Here is a 13,638-nt window from a genome sequence, read left to right as displayed (position 1 = left end):
CAAATTGTTAATATCAACAATTGACAAGACTAGCAATATAAAAAATAGAACTCGTAAAAAATCGATTATTAACAAGATAATTTAATCCTTTGCAATTTTATAATCTTATGACAAGCAAGTTAGAGACTCAGTTTCTCTTTATTCTCTACAACAGGAATCAAAGAGAAACCATGTAAAGAAGTGCAAAGAAATTTTTTTCAATTTTCAATCGGTAAAATATATCGATTACATCTGCACCGATGTCCCATATAGGATATGGTGCATCGATTTATTTCCACGTTACGCGAACTCTTGTTAGGCCGGAAACATATCCCTAAACGTGCCCCCCTATCGCAGAGAGCTCCGAGAAGAGAGAAGCCTCATCCCTTCGTTCTGCCTCCACCTGCTCGCTCCCTCATCCCCCTATTTTCCCGCCCTCACAAGCTCGTTCTCTTTCTCTCTCTCTCTCCGCTCGTGTATACACGTAAACGCAGAGGGGATGGAAGGCACGTCTGCGCGATGAGGACCGGGATAGGAGCGAGCCTCTTTCACGGGGGATCCGACGTGCTTTTCCACCCTCGGCGACGACAGTCCTGCCGCACCGCCAAAACGTACCACACAATCGTGAGTAAATTTGCAAACTCGCCGATCTTCTCTCATTCTATTCCACCTTTCCCCGCTAGGTTTCTCTCCCCCTCTCTCTTTCTCTTCTTCCGTCTCTTATGTAATGTGTCCCCGTCGATTCTTATCTATCTTTCTCTCTTTTTTACCTTTTTTCTTCTTTTCCTACCACTCTCGTCGCGATTTTTACCTCTCGATTTTATCTCTTCTGCGAGGAGGTCCCGTGGTACGCGAAACCGGCCAAGTTTTCCGTTTTCAGTTTACGCGCCCGACTGGAAAACGTCGCGTAAAACTCGCTTCGTATCACTCGCGATTGTCGGAACAGCGAAGACAATTGTAGGGAATAATTTGAGAGAATGCCGATAGTACGTGCGATCTGTAAAATCTTTCATTTCATTGATCCGGGTTTAACAATCGTTTAAGTTTGCGCAGTTGTGTGAAATAATCATGTTACTTATCGCCATTAAGAAAAAAAGTTTAAGAAAATAATTTTAGAAATTCAGGTTATATAAATGTTCATTTGTTTATTTATAGAGAGAAAGGGAGAGCGAATAATGCGTGAGTCGTAAAGCTTCGTTTCCTTGATCGGAAGTTGCTGGGGGCAAATTTTTTATTGGCGGCAAATCGTTTAGCTTTATCGCCAAAGCAATCTCATAGTCATGTGTTGTGTAAAACACTTTCGCAACATTGTATATGAGAGACGATTCTTAAGATTTACGTAAGATACATTTGCATAACTTTTTCAATCCTTATTAGCTCCATTTCTATAAAGAATAAGTGTATCTCGAAATAATAATATGAGTAAGGAAGAATTTTTGCTCGCACATGTGTTTTCACACCTTTCTAATATATTAGATCTCTTAATTTTTTTTTTTTTTTTTAGTACTTATATAATAATTTTGCCAAGTTTAGAATTAAATTACATGTTGAAGGGAAAGATGCTGCGTGTAAAGTTTCGTAATTTATCATCACAAAAATATAACATTTTTTCGGATTTAAATCTTATGTAAATTTAATCTTATATAAATATCGGTCGCCGGAAAGTATCTTTCTAAATCACGATGATAGATGTACTTAAAGTTTTTAGATCTTAAGCTGTTATTGATGCTGTTATCTCGTAAGTTAAACTCAGGCAAAGTTAGTAATAAAGTCTTCATGGAAATTTTTTTCCAAGTCGAGTTAACGATCGTGTAAACTAGTTTTATATTAAAAACATAAATATCCATATATTTATATACTATCTTTTTTATAAATCCAAAGGATCTTGAATTTCTCATCCATATCTTTCGTGTTTTTTATTCTTTAAAAATTATTTATAAACATAAAAGTAATTACACTTTTTTTTTAATTTTTCAACACTACATATTTCAATCTTAAATAACAAAATTAAAAAAAATTATTCATAACTTATATCATAAAAAATAAGATGTTAAATGTGATGTAAAATTCGACAAAAAAATGAAAAATTTATTTATTATTTTAATGCTACTCTCCGTTTTCTGACAATTTTACTAAATCATCGAGATTTCAGGATTCAAATTATTTTCCAATGGTATACAAATAATAGTCACACGCTAGTCTTACAAGGATTGAAAAAAGTTAATTGTACAAGATGTTGGAGATTTAGACAACAAAAAAATAAAAAAATAGATATCACGGAAGACGTACAAAGTTTTACAAGAGACAAAATCACGATATCGATTCTCACTTGGCGACATGTTACATCCTCTGCACAGAATCGTGTCGCGCGAATGATTTAGTCAATTATGGTAACGTGGGATCATCCGAGGTGCCGTCGCGCTACAACGAACTCTCGAAGCGAAGAAATAAGGACTTCCGTTTCGGCAGACGGGGGTTTCGCGATTGTCGGAAGTTTCGAACGATCGAGGAAACGAAGTTAGGCGAGCGCGAGATTATGTTACGAGATGTCCTCTTGTTTCGCCGCCGGAAGAGGAATCAGCTGGTCGTCTACCACGGGTCCTACTTCCGTTAAAACTCATCAGATCTATCTATGTATATCGTATCTATTAAAATTCATGAGAATATTTTCGCGCATTTCGTGCGCGAAGTATCACAGAGAGCGTCCCAAAAGCATTGGATGTTCTTTTAATCACATATTTTTTTTAATTTTCAATTAGAATTCGAGTTGTCTTTTTAGCGATAAATTTATCATCATAATTTTTAACATTATATAATTTTTTTGAATCACACATAAAAAGCGCGTTAAAATAAAATACACTTAAAATTAATTTTAAAATATATAATTTTATTGTTGTATTTGTTACTTTAAAATTTAGTCCGCAAAGTGTTATTTTCAATTGACAATTATATACAAAGCTATATTGGTTAAAGAAATATCTGATTTTTGGGACATTCTATATAAATGAATCAAAAGCTTGGACCCCCTCACAATATACGTTGTTCCCTTGAACATATATACATATAATATATATCTAAATGTGATTCACGATAAATATCTAAGCACTACACCAAATCCACTTGTGTATGCAGCCGTTATAGTTACCCAGAAATACGAAATATTCTGTTATAAAATGTTAGATATATAATCTGTGACAAAATATTTATCTCTTTTATTTGTAGCTCAAATATTTCTAAAATTTCAGAGAGAGAATATATCTATATAATGACATGTAATATATAACAATTTTTTAAACCTCAACCTGTCGTGGTTGAAAGAAAAGCAATTATTATTTATCGAACCGTGACAAGTATAAATAAACCGTAAATAAATTGACTATGTTTAATAACTCTCATCTTTATGGCGAAATAGAAAAAAGTAGGTCACGCATAAAATGAAGAAAAATACACGGGGAAAAAAACAATAAACTAGAAGAGATATTTCATAAAACTCATAAAATACCTACGCTTGTTGTCAGGATCGATTTCGACCCTGTCATAATAATTAGAGGTGGAAGTTAAAATACACGCGATCACGTAGAGGCAATTGCTAACACTAAACCCTGACTTCTGTAACGAACAATTGATTACACACGTGTCGGGCCTGGAGAGAATATTGTGGCAGGTGAATATATTATGCATCTGTACACAAAACACAATATGGATTACCGATAATAATTGTTGGGCGAAAATCCATTGACGCAGGAAGAGCTTTATGTGTGTGAGGGTTAAGTTAATAATACAACGTAATAACGGGCTCCCGCGCGCGCTACAACTTTGTAAAAGATTATTCAAGGGTCTACTATTTCAATGGACCTTAAAGACCATAGACTATAGAATGACGAACTGCTTTGTCCCGAAATATAAATATCGATACTCGAAATAATTCATTATGAGTAATTGTTGAATAATATATCGAATCAATTGATCAATCTCGACATTCGATTTGCTGCGCGTTTAATTTTATTTTAAAATCATATGTCATTCTCTGGTTTTTTAATGTAATTTCACATAATTTACAATCTTCGTCATGTTGTAGCGACGTCAATTTTTGCGTACGTAATACGCGCGTGACCTCGATAAATAAAATGCAAATAAATAATGTTACAGAATTTATCTCAACAGGCGGAACGTCATGTGAATGTGTTATTTTTCTCTTAACTTTTTATAATAGCGAATAAAAAATATTTTGCGTTATAGAAATATTAGCAAAGTAGGAAAGGCAAATAAATTTCGCACACACATCCAATATTTTACATAATATCTGCTCTGCATATATTTGACTTCTAGTCATGAAGAGATTAAGATAAAAACTTTTTTTTATTAAAAAATTTCGCGGATTTCGATAAAGTAACGTCATGATTTCAGCGTTAGACGATTATTGGACGTTCGGCGAAATTAAAAAACTATATCGGGGAGGATCGCTCGCTTCAAGATAAATCGCATCGTTCATCTTACGTATCATTATATCGCGGACAGAGATAGAGAGTATATAATACCGGTAAACAAGATCGAATCGATGGTCTCTATTTATCCTTGAAATGGATAAAAACAGTGACTCTTGCGATTCGCATTTATGCATTTGATCTGCTTGCGAGCCATCATCCATTTTCGCTCACTATACAACGTGCACGAGTTATTCCCGAGGGGCGGATATTTATATTGTTTGAGACGAGCGCGCACACACATCGATATATAGGTAATAAAAGCCACTGTGCTGACGACGAAGACGACGTCGGTGTATATAACGGATCAGTATCACAATAAGCCGTTAATATTGACTCGATATTTCCTTGGTGCATCGCCGGTTCTTCATATCAATACGCAAAATCGCGGACAAATATTGACTGGAAAATATTATGTCATCATAGTCGGTCCGATGGACCTTATCTTGATAGATGAGCAGTTTGATAAATAAGAATAACGTAAGCGTCTCTCTCAGATGCATCTTTTCGCTCGAGAAGCTTCCCGATAAATTCTTATAAACGTGTGAAACGTCGAGAACGATGTGATCGTTCTGTCCGAAAAAGAAAAACGTAAAATTCTAATCGAAGAGCCAAAAAATCGCGGCGTAAAAAATTGTCAAAAAATCTAATAAAATTGATATTCATTACTCCAATGAAAATGCAATTTCACCCCTTCGATCAATAATTCTAAAGCCACTACGGAGGGGAAAACGCGCTGTTTATCCCAGCAGCGAAAAGGGAAAGTGCAATCTACGACGCGCCTTTATTGCTTCCTCTTCATCCTCATCCTCTCGTCTCTCGTTAGAGTGCTTACGCAAGTGCGTGGAGATCGTGTCACGATACTACAGCACCGGAGAGAAGAGTCTGCCGAATCAGCCGCGATAAAAGCATCTGGCACGTGTCGCTGCTGAATTCGCTCCGGTGGATAAGCAAAGATCCGCGATAGAGCGAGATCCTGAGCGAAAGGAGGATAGTACATGCCGATCACGAAGCGCAGAGCGCGCGGAATATCGACAATTTATTTCTTATTGGCCTGCGCAGCATCCTCTAAGCATCGTATACCGATCCCTTCGTCGTTGAATATAAATTTAAAGATTAGTTTGGCGAAAATATGACGTGAAAGGCGATGTTTTTTCTTCTTTTTTTTTTTTTGGAGTTGGAACGAGAGTTAAGCCGGGAACACACAGACGTGTTTCTGAATATGGAAACTATCGATCAGGCGGATACTACGAAGAGTAATGCCTCCGATAAATGAGAGATGCCGAGAAATGCGTTTGAGGAAAGTCACGTTACATTTGCGCGGAGATTTTTCACTTGTTTCACGACACGCTTTACAGCGTAGAAATGATGAATGATCCCACCGTGGGGTGTAGTATCAATCGCATTCTCGATCCCATCGTATTTGATTTTAAATTATAGCTTCTCGCACAATTCGCATGTATAAAATAAAAGGGAATTTAGAATCTATTTATTAAATATTTGAGTTGTTTGCTCGAAAAACGATTTAAGTCGGTTTAAGTTTTTGCACAAAAAATTGAATTAAAGATTCAACTGTGTGATTTGAGTTATTAAACATTATGCTGTTCAGCTTTTATATTTTTTAATATACATGTTCCTATTTTCCTGAGTAACAAAATGTTTAATAACTTGAATCATATAGTTGAATCTTCAATTTTTTTGTGCAAAAACTCAAGTCGGTTTTCGAGTGAACGACTCATTTATATCATGCTTTTTTTTATCGCAGTATGTGCTTATTTTTTTTACGCGATAAAAAAATCTTTTTACCAATCTAATGAAACAAAAAGTTCTTCTCAAAAAGTCAAATAATTCTTCATTGTAGGTAAAAAAAACAACACAAGAAGAAAGAATCGTAAATTATGTATTATAATAAAAAATGGGAAAAGGGGTAAAACTATTTCGAAAGAATTTATTTCAAAGCATTTTGTCGTAGCGAATGCCCGAGATTTTCTACGGCAAGTTGAAAGTTTGTGTTTTCCCCCCTCAAAAAAAATGTATCTCCCCCAAAAATTGTCATGCATGCGTATAAATATAATAACGGATAACGGGTATTGCGCATCAATGCGTCGACCTGTTTTTCATTCCATAACGTGTTTTGGGCGTTAACGTTTATTGTGATTCGGAGTTTTTTTTTCGTACGAGGAAGTCGCACTTGGAACCGCGAACGCATATTGCGGATTTACAACGAAAGAGCATTAAATGGAAAAACATAGCTTTTTTGGATGAGCGAGTTTTAGAGTATAAATATTTTTAAAAAGTGTATGTATGTATATAATGGACTTAATGAGTTTAAAGGCATTAAAAGACTTGAAATTCTGGAATTTTGTGGATTTGATACAAGATAATTCAATATTTTAATTTTAGAGAGATGTTAAAATCTATTATAAGCTCTCATTCTATAAAAATAAAAATATTCTTTTGTTTTACATGTATGAAAGAAAAATATGGAACAAAATGATCGTGGAAATTGACAAATATTTTTATACTAAAAGGAGTCTCTACAGAAAATTATTAAAAAATTCTTTTTCCAAAAATTTCTACTTATTTTTTAGCAAAAATAAAAATTAAAAATTAAAAGTTAGAACTACATTTAGATTTTCCTGTAAAGGAAAATCTTTAGAAAAAAGATATTTCTTTATATTTTTAATATCGCAAACACCCTCTCTTTCTGTAACACATATTTTTATTAAATATTTTAATTTATTATTATATAAATATATATTATTTTTATCAAATATATTTTATGTATAGTTTTTATTATTCTATATTTTTAATATTCTATAATTCTATAATAATTTTATTATATATATTTTATTCTATATTTTTAACATATATATTTTATAATTCTATAATATTTTTACTATTCTATATTTTAAAAGATATTCTGATCGATAAATGCGAGTGTCTTTTATTTCGAATTAATCTGATATTTCGTCGAAAAAAATCGAAATCGAAAGGACATTCATGCGTATCCGTTTAAAGTGTTTTTTCCCTCGTGTATATCCACAATGGGCACTTTATACCTAGGCGAGACAAACTCGATTTCCTAAGCGAAGTTGCGTTATACGCAGGTGTGTCGCACAACCGACGGTGGTCCGGCCGAGGTATTGTTCTCTGTGTGAAAAGCAAAAGCGAATTGTGCCCCGGTTTCGCCTCGCGATATCGACCGTTTAGGCTCGTCCCGCTATATCCCGCCCCATCGCTATCGCAGATATTCCGGTTATACGGCGGTATTTGCGATGCGACAGCCTCAATTCGCGAGCTGTTCGCGTAAGCTCGCGCCTGACACGCGTATCGGCGTACATAAAGGACCCGTAGGCTGAATGAAACATGCGTTTCTGCGAGAGATTATATTGCACGTACCTTGTGTGCACCATAGCAATATCAGCATTAAATGTAATGCATTAAACAATAGACCCAAAGCGCGATGTGTTCATTAAAACGAAACGTCGCTATCATAAATCGCGCGCGATCGATGACTTAAAAGGTTTTAAACTTATTTTTATAATTTTTATTAAATAATCTAATAATTATATAATAATGTGTGTCTTTCTTATTATAAATTTAATATACTAAATTTGATTTATCTAATGAGTGCAAACAACGAATCCCGATTACATCATTTTCTCGTTAAATATCTGTTATGGATCCTTGTAGGGTCCAGTTTCATGTCGCTCGAACCTTAAAAGTAATCCTTCGAAGGATAACGAGTTACAGGTATTTACGTAAGGTCTGACGAGAGCCAGAAATGTGATTTGTCGCCGTTTCCTTTGATCAACGATGCGAGATTAAAGCACCGTTCCTTCGAATAGCTTCTCGCTATCACATAAACACACACCTCGGCATTCTCTCGAAATCGTCCTAGTTGTGTATTTTGCTGAGTTACCACGATGCAACAATAATGTACATTTGCGATTTCAAAAGGCAACGCAAAATGCCAAAAATAAACATGAAAGCTTAGAGTTCATAGGACTACGATAAACTGCTACAATAGAAAAATACTACAATAAAACAGTTGAATTTAATAAACTATTAAAGTGTATTTTTAAATAAAATCAGATAAATTATTAAATAAAATAAAATAAATTATTAAATAAAATAAAATAAATTGTATTAAAATTATTAAAATATCAATAATTTATGGGTTCTTTTATCGGGGGCAATAATTATGCAAAGGTAATTTTTTTACGCACATTTACGACATCAAAATCTGAACTCGCGGAAACCGTTCGACCAATTTCAATCCATTTCCGTCGTTTGACGCGTAGAGGGACAGCTTACGGCGTTAGCTTTAGATGGGATTTCAAATTAACGTAAATTCAATCGATAAAAAGAGACTCGGAGGCGCTTAACTGGCGCAAAGTTTTTCAATCACTTGCGTAATTCATGTGTTCGATTGTTACAAGGCTTCCAAAGTGGATGCAAAAAAGAGGGATCGCTATAGGAAATGTTTATCTTTTTCCGCATCATTTAGTTTAAAGAGAATAATCGTACGATTGAGTGCAATTAATTCAGGAAACGTTTCGAGAGATCAATATCATAAGAGAATTTAATTGCTCTTTAATATTCATATCAAGAACATTAACATATTCTCGTGCGACGAGCTAGCCGCTACGTCTATCTTTTTATATTAAACGATGAGAAATAAGGTCGGCAATGTAATATGTACCTCATGAGCAAATAATTCAAGAAACATTTTAATACCGAAATCAAAAAAGTTAATGCAATTAATTGCATTAACACAGTTTACTCTTGCAGCGACGTTCTCGAGCAAACATATAAGAGAAATAAGAAATGTGAATTTTTTTTCAGGATGAACACAAAGTCTCTTCTACTTTCGTGCCACTTTAATTAGTATATTTTTTATACAACTAATTATAAAATAATAATAAAAAAAACTTGTAAAGTTTGGCTAAACACTTAAAGCACGCGCGATAAGCTGACTTTAAAAACTGTGGAATTATGCTGCATATTGTGAAAGTTTGTAATACGATAATTTCCTCGTAAAGCTAAATTATATTTATTCTATATCGATCGAATTTTTTATCATAACAAATTTTTATAATGAAAAACTGTTCGTTATATCAATGGATAAAAATCTATGGATCTGACTTTAATTTAGAAAATAAAAATAGTTTAATACATCAAAAATTCTCTCATTTTTATCATAAATACGACAGATTTTTTGTTAAAATTTTTATAATACTTTTTTTATGAAGAACATGACATTGACTAATATTATATTATTAAGAATATCACAAATATTTAATATTTTTTTTTTTTTTTTTATAATAATAAAGCCAGTCAATTATTTCACCTAAATTTTTTACACCATTTAATTATCTCTCATGGAGAGCAGTATTGAAGAAACAAACTAAATAATACATCGCGAATCGCATCGTCATCGCTGGAACATTTCGGCTTTACGAGATTTTCGTGGATATCCCGCCGGATTCCTTTTCTTCGATAACTCGATAGTCGTTAATTAACCGCGCACGGCTCACTAATCGAATAACGAGAGAGGAAATGTGATTTACGGGCGGTGTTGGTCGACACGTTGGAATTAATAAACCGACGATGACGGTTAACGATCGGCGAGAATGATTCGAGAATGGCCGACGGCAACAAAAAGAAACGAACAGCCTCGCAGCTCTCTCGCGTGGGACAAGATAAAATTTAATTTTATTTCGTCTTGTTGTGTAGCGCCTCTCGTTTAACCTACTTAGCGTAAATTAATGGATTTAACGGTGATAGACTAGCAGGGGGTTTAGTCGATATATCGGCGAGAGGACGCGCGCTTTGATAAAACACCGCGACGGTAATTATAAATTCTCGCTACGTTCTCGCCTCTTCGAAGAAGTAATAGTGGATAACAATAAGCGGAATACGAAGAATATGTAACGTCCTAGTTCGAGCGAGAGAAAATTACAGCTTGGACAATTATATTCATCTCGTTCTTACACTAATGGCGTTGCTCGTCATCGACAGGGAATGAATATATTGCACGTATCGTGGAAAAGAAAAGTTATTGATTAGCACATATTCACGCGATTCTATGAGTTAGAGAAATCTTTGGAATTATTCAGCCATTTCTTTCGCAATTTCATCAACGTGAAATTAAATAGAGTACTTGCGAAAATGTATATCAAATATGTTTTACAAACTGATAAATATATATTCGTAAATGGAATTGATAAAGAAGCGAATGAATGTGGAACATTATTTATAATTATTGAGTTTAAAATTTTTTTAATTTTGAAATTTATTAAAAGATTATTATATGTACAAATCAGTATTGAAAATTGAAAAAAAAGCCGATAATTAAATTAAATTTGCGCCGAAAAAAGAAACTAAATTATATAAAAAATATACAGATAAAGGAAGCGATCTTTAATAATTCTATATATATTATATATATCTGTATATAATAATAAAAAATAACGAAAACTTTATCCTTTTTAAAAGTGAATTTACGTAATCTCTCTTTATCACTTTATCCATTCAAATATTTATAAGATTAGAGCGGAAAATTGATAGGTAAAAAATATATATATATATACAATATATTAACGAGGTTGTAATCACAATTGCGAGGGAATTCGAGCAAAAATTCCCTTACAAAGTAACGCGATAAAATAATTCGCTCGAATTTGGACAAACGAAGTAATTGCTGCCGACAACTCGATGTGATCGCACGTAAATGCGACAAATAAACGCTTCGAGCACATCCATTACAGACGGGAATCTCCAATCACAATGTCACGCGATTATCCCTGTCAATTTGCCCCCGAGGTCAATCATTTAAACGCGCATTTTATTTCGCGCACGGCGAATCAACGCGAATAAAATTCATTCTCACTCGCGTTTCTCGGTTACATATATTAACGTATTATTAAATCGGTAACATATTAACGTGTTATCGCGCGATCTGAGAAATTGGAATTTTTTTTCGCAAAACTGCGACTCGCAAAGTATTTTTCAAAAGTTATATCCTCCGCGCCTCTTCATTTGCAAATAGCGGAAATAACGTTTCGTTTCGTTTTTCGTCCGAAATTATGCTGTGACAGTTCATTAACGCGTATATCGTCGCGTTCCTTCCATAGTCCTTCGTTGAACGAATATATATTCGAATTTCGGACATTTATATCGGAAATATTCATTTATGTATTCTTTGACCATAGAAATATTGATTGAGAGAATATCGAAGCGAAGGAAAAAAATGTGAAAAATTTTGCAATTGAGTCGTTGCAGAGCTGACGCACATATATACGATATTTTGAAGAAAAAAAAATTGAATTGGCTATTTTATTGTAGCATCTTTTTTTCCATAGTTTACTCAAATAGAGAGATATAAAATTTTATATCGCGCATCAAAGTAAATAAATAATTATACGCGAGAGAGAACTGACATATACCGAGATTTCTTATTTATTGAGTTATGTACCGCTTTATTTTAATAGAAGCCCGTTTAGCGTGACAATATCGTGCTTCATAATCATAAAATGTGCCGTCGTGCATAAATGATGCATAAAATAACTGCGCATATATAAAGTGCGATGAGTATCTTTTACATCTTACGATAATTCCTCTCGAACTACGGACGCATAAATTTCCCTGGCTCCGTCTACGGTATATCGATGGTACATATTCGTGAACTTTTTCATCGTGCATCTATAACTCGGTGTAAAAATGTCAATGCCTACCTACAAAGACACATACACATTCGCGCACGCACCTGTTTAAGCAGCGGAGCAACTTTGCTAAACTAAATCAGCGCGCGCGCACACACGCTGATTAAAATGTTCTAGTTCCAACTCTGCGGCTAGTTGAAACAACAAGTGGCACGCGACGTTCTCTTTCATCATCTAACTCTAACAAATTCATCGTTCAACTCGGTTATTCAGACGATCTATCGGCGAGGGCAATTATTTTTCGATTAATCGAAATTGTAAAAAATTGTAAAAAATTATAAAAAATGCTTGTAAGACGCAGGATTGCAGGTAGAACATAAAATTCATAATGACGTCATTATGATTTTATTCGTCACTTAAAAATTATCTGGATAAAAATGATTCAAAAATAATTTAAAGATGACAAAAGTAATCATAAATTTAAAGCCCCTTAATATAAGATATATTAATATAAGAATTGCATTATATGACTTTCAAAAAATGTATGTTGCTTGAATATTGTTAGAATATGTGTAAACAATAGAATTAACAAATAATTGTAATATATAAAAAATTTTTTGCAAAATTATTTTTAAGTGACGTCATCATGATGTCATTATGAGTTTTATGTTCTACCTCTCTTTATATTTGCCCATTTTTATCGAGGATTTTATGGGAGGATTTAAAAAAATGTTTCTTCATTTCATCATGTATGATAGTCTTAGCATAATGATCAAACAATTTCAATTTATTTTGAGATATTTGTCGCGGAAAGGGTGCACTGTAAAACGACGAAAAGAAATGCGACAGCTTGTCTCGTCGAACGCGGAAATCGGAAATCCGGCAATTCAGATTCGACTCCTGCCTTTTCCCGAGATAGGAAGGCGACAATTTCCGGCCAAGTTTTGCCCCCAACGTCAAAAATTACGGAGGGATCTGAAGCACCGATATCAAATCGGCTGTCACAATTACACTCGATGAAACTAATATCGCGTCTTTCGAGCTTTTATCGAAAGTATTTAATCATTTTATTAAGGACATTTAAATTTACTTTTTTTAATATGAGTAAAAATTATCGCGGGCTTTTGAATTCTCGTTGAAAGCTGAAATCTGAATTGTTCGAAATAAATTATATTATTAATCTTCTCGGTATATATTATTTTTGTAACTAATATTCCTTTCCTCTATGGAAAATTTTGAATTGAACGGTCTTTAAAATAAGCACTGCTCAAGCAGTATCGTGGATTAAAAGTTTTAAAAGTCTCCCTCAAAGAGTTGTTTTGTAAAAATTTCGATCAGGAAAGTTGACAACTAGAAGAGTTGGAAAATCGTTCTTGACGGAAGTTGGTATCTTTCTGAGGAGAGACAAAAAATGTTAATGCTCTCTATCCGATTTTATCGATTTATGGAAATTTTAAAAAACTCCGAAGGAGAGGAGAAAAAATATTTAGTGTGTCAGAGTTCAA

General features: G+C 33.8%; 1 protein-coding gene across 3 annotated transcripts in view; it reads left to right on the top strand.

Annotated features, from left to right (window-relative positions):
- The first annotated feature begins 500 nt into the window (after window positions 1-500).
- Window positions 501-13,638, top strand: part of Rsh (Rap GTPase activating protein radish) — a 145,065-nt gene continuing 131,927 nt past the window's right edge. For 2 of the 3 annotated variants that reach the window (XM_083048154.1, XM_083048152.1), the window contains exon 1: window positions 568-603. The gene's annotated coding sequence lies outside the window, so the exon portion shown is untranslated. Of the gene's footprint in view, window positions 604-13,638 lie in introns of all 3 variants that reach the window. The other variant, XM_083048153.1, reaches the window with a different exon arrangement.

The sequence above is a fragment of the Prenolepis imparis genome, unplaced genomic scaffold, assembly GCF_030444845.1.
Source record: "Prenolepis imparis isolate NDT839.2.m4 unplaced genomic scaffold, iyPreImpa1.0 SCAF_10, whole genome shotgun sequence".
Classification (NCBI taxonomy): domain Eukaryota; kingdom Metazoa; phylum Arthropoda; class Insecta; order Hymenoptera; family Formicidae; genus Prenolepis; species Prenolepis imparis.
Note: the sequence above shows the minus strand (reverse complement) of the source record. Positions and strands in the feature narration are given on the sequence as shown.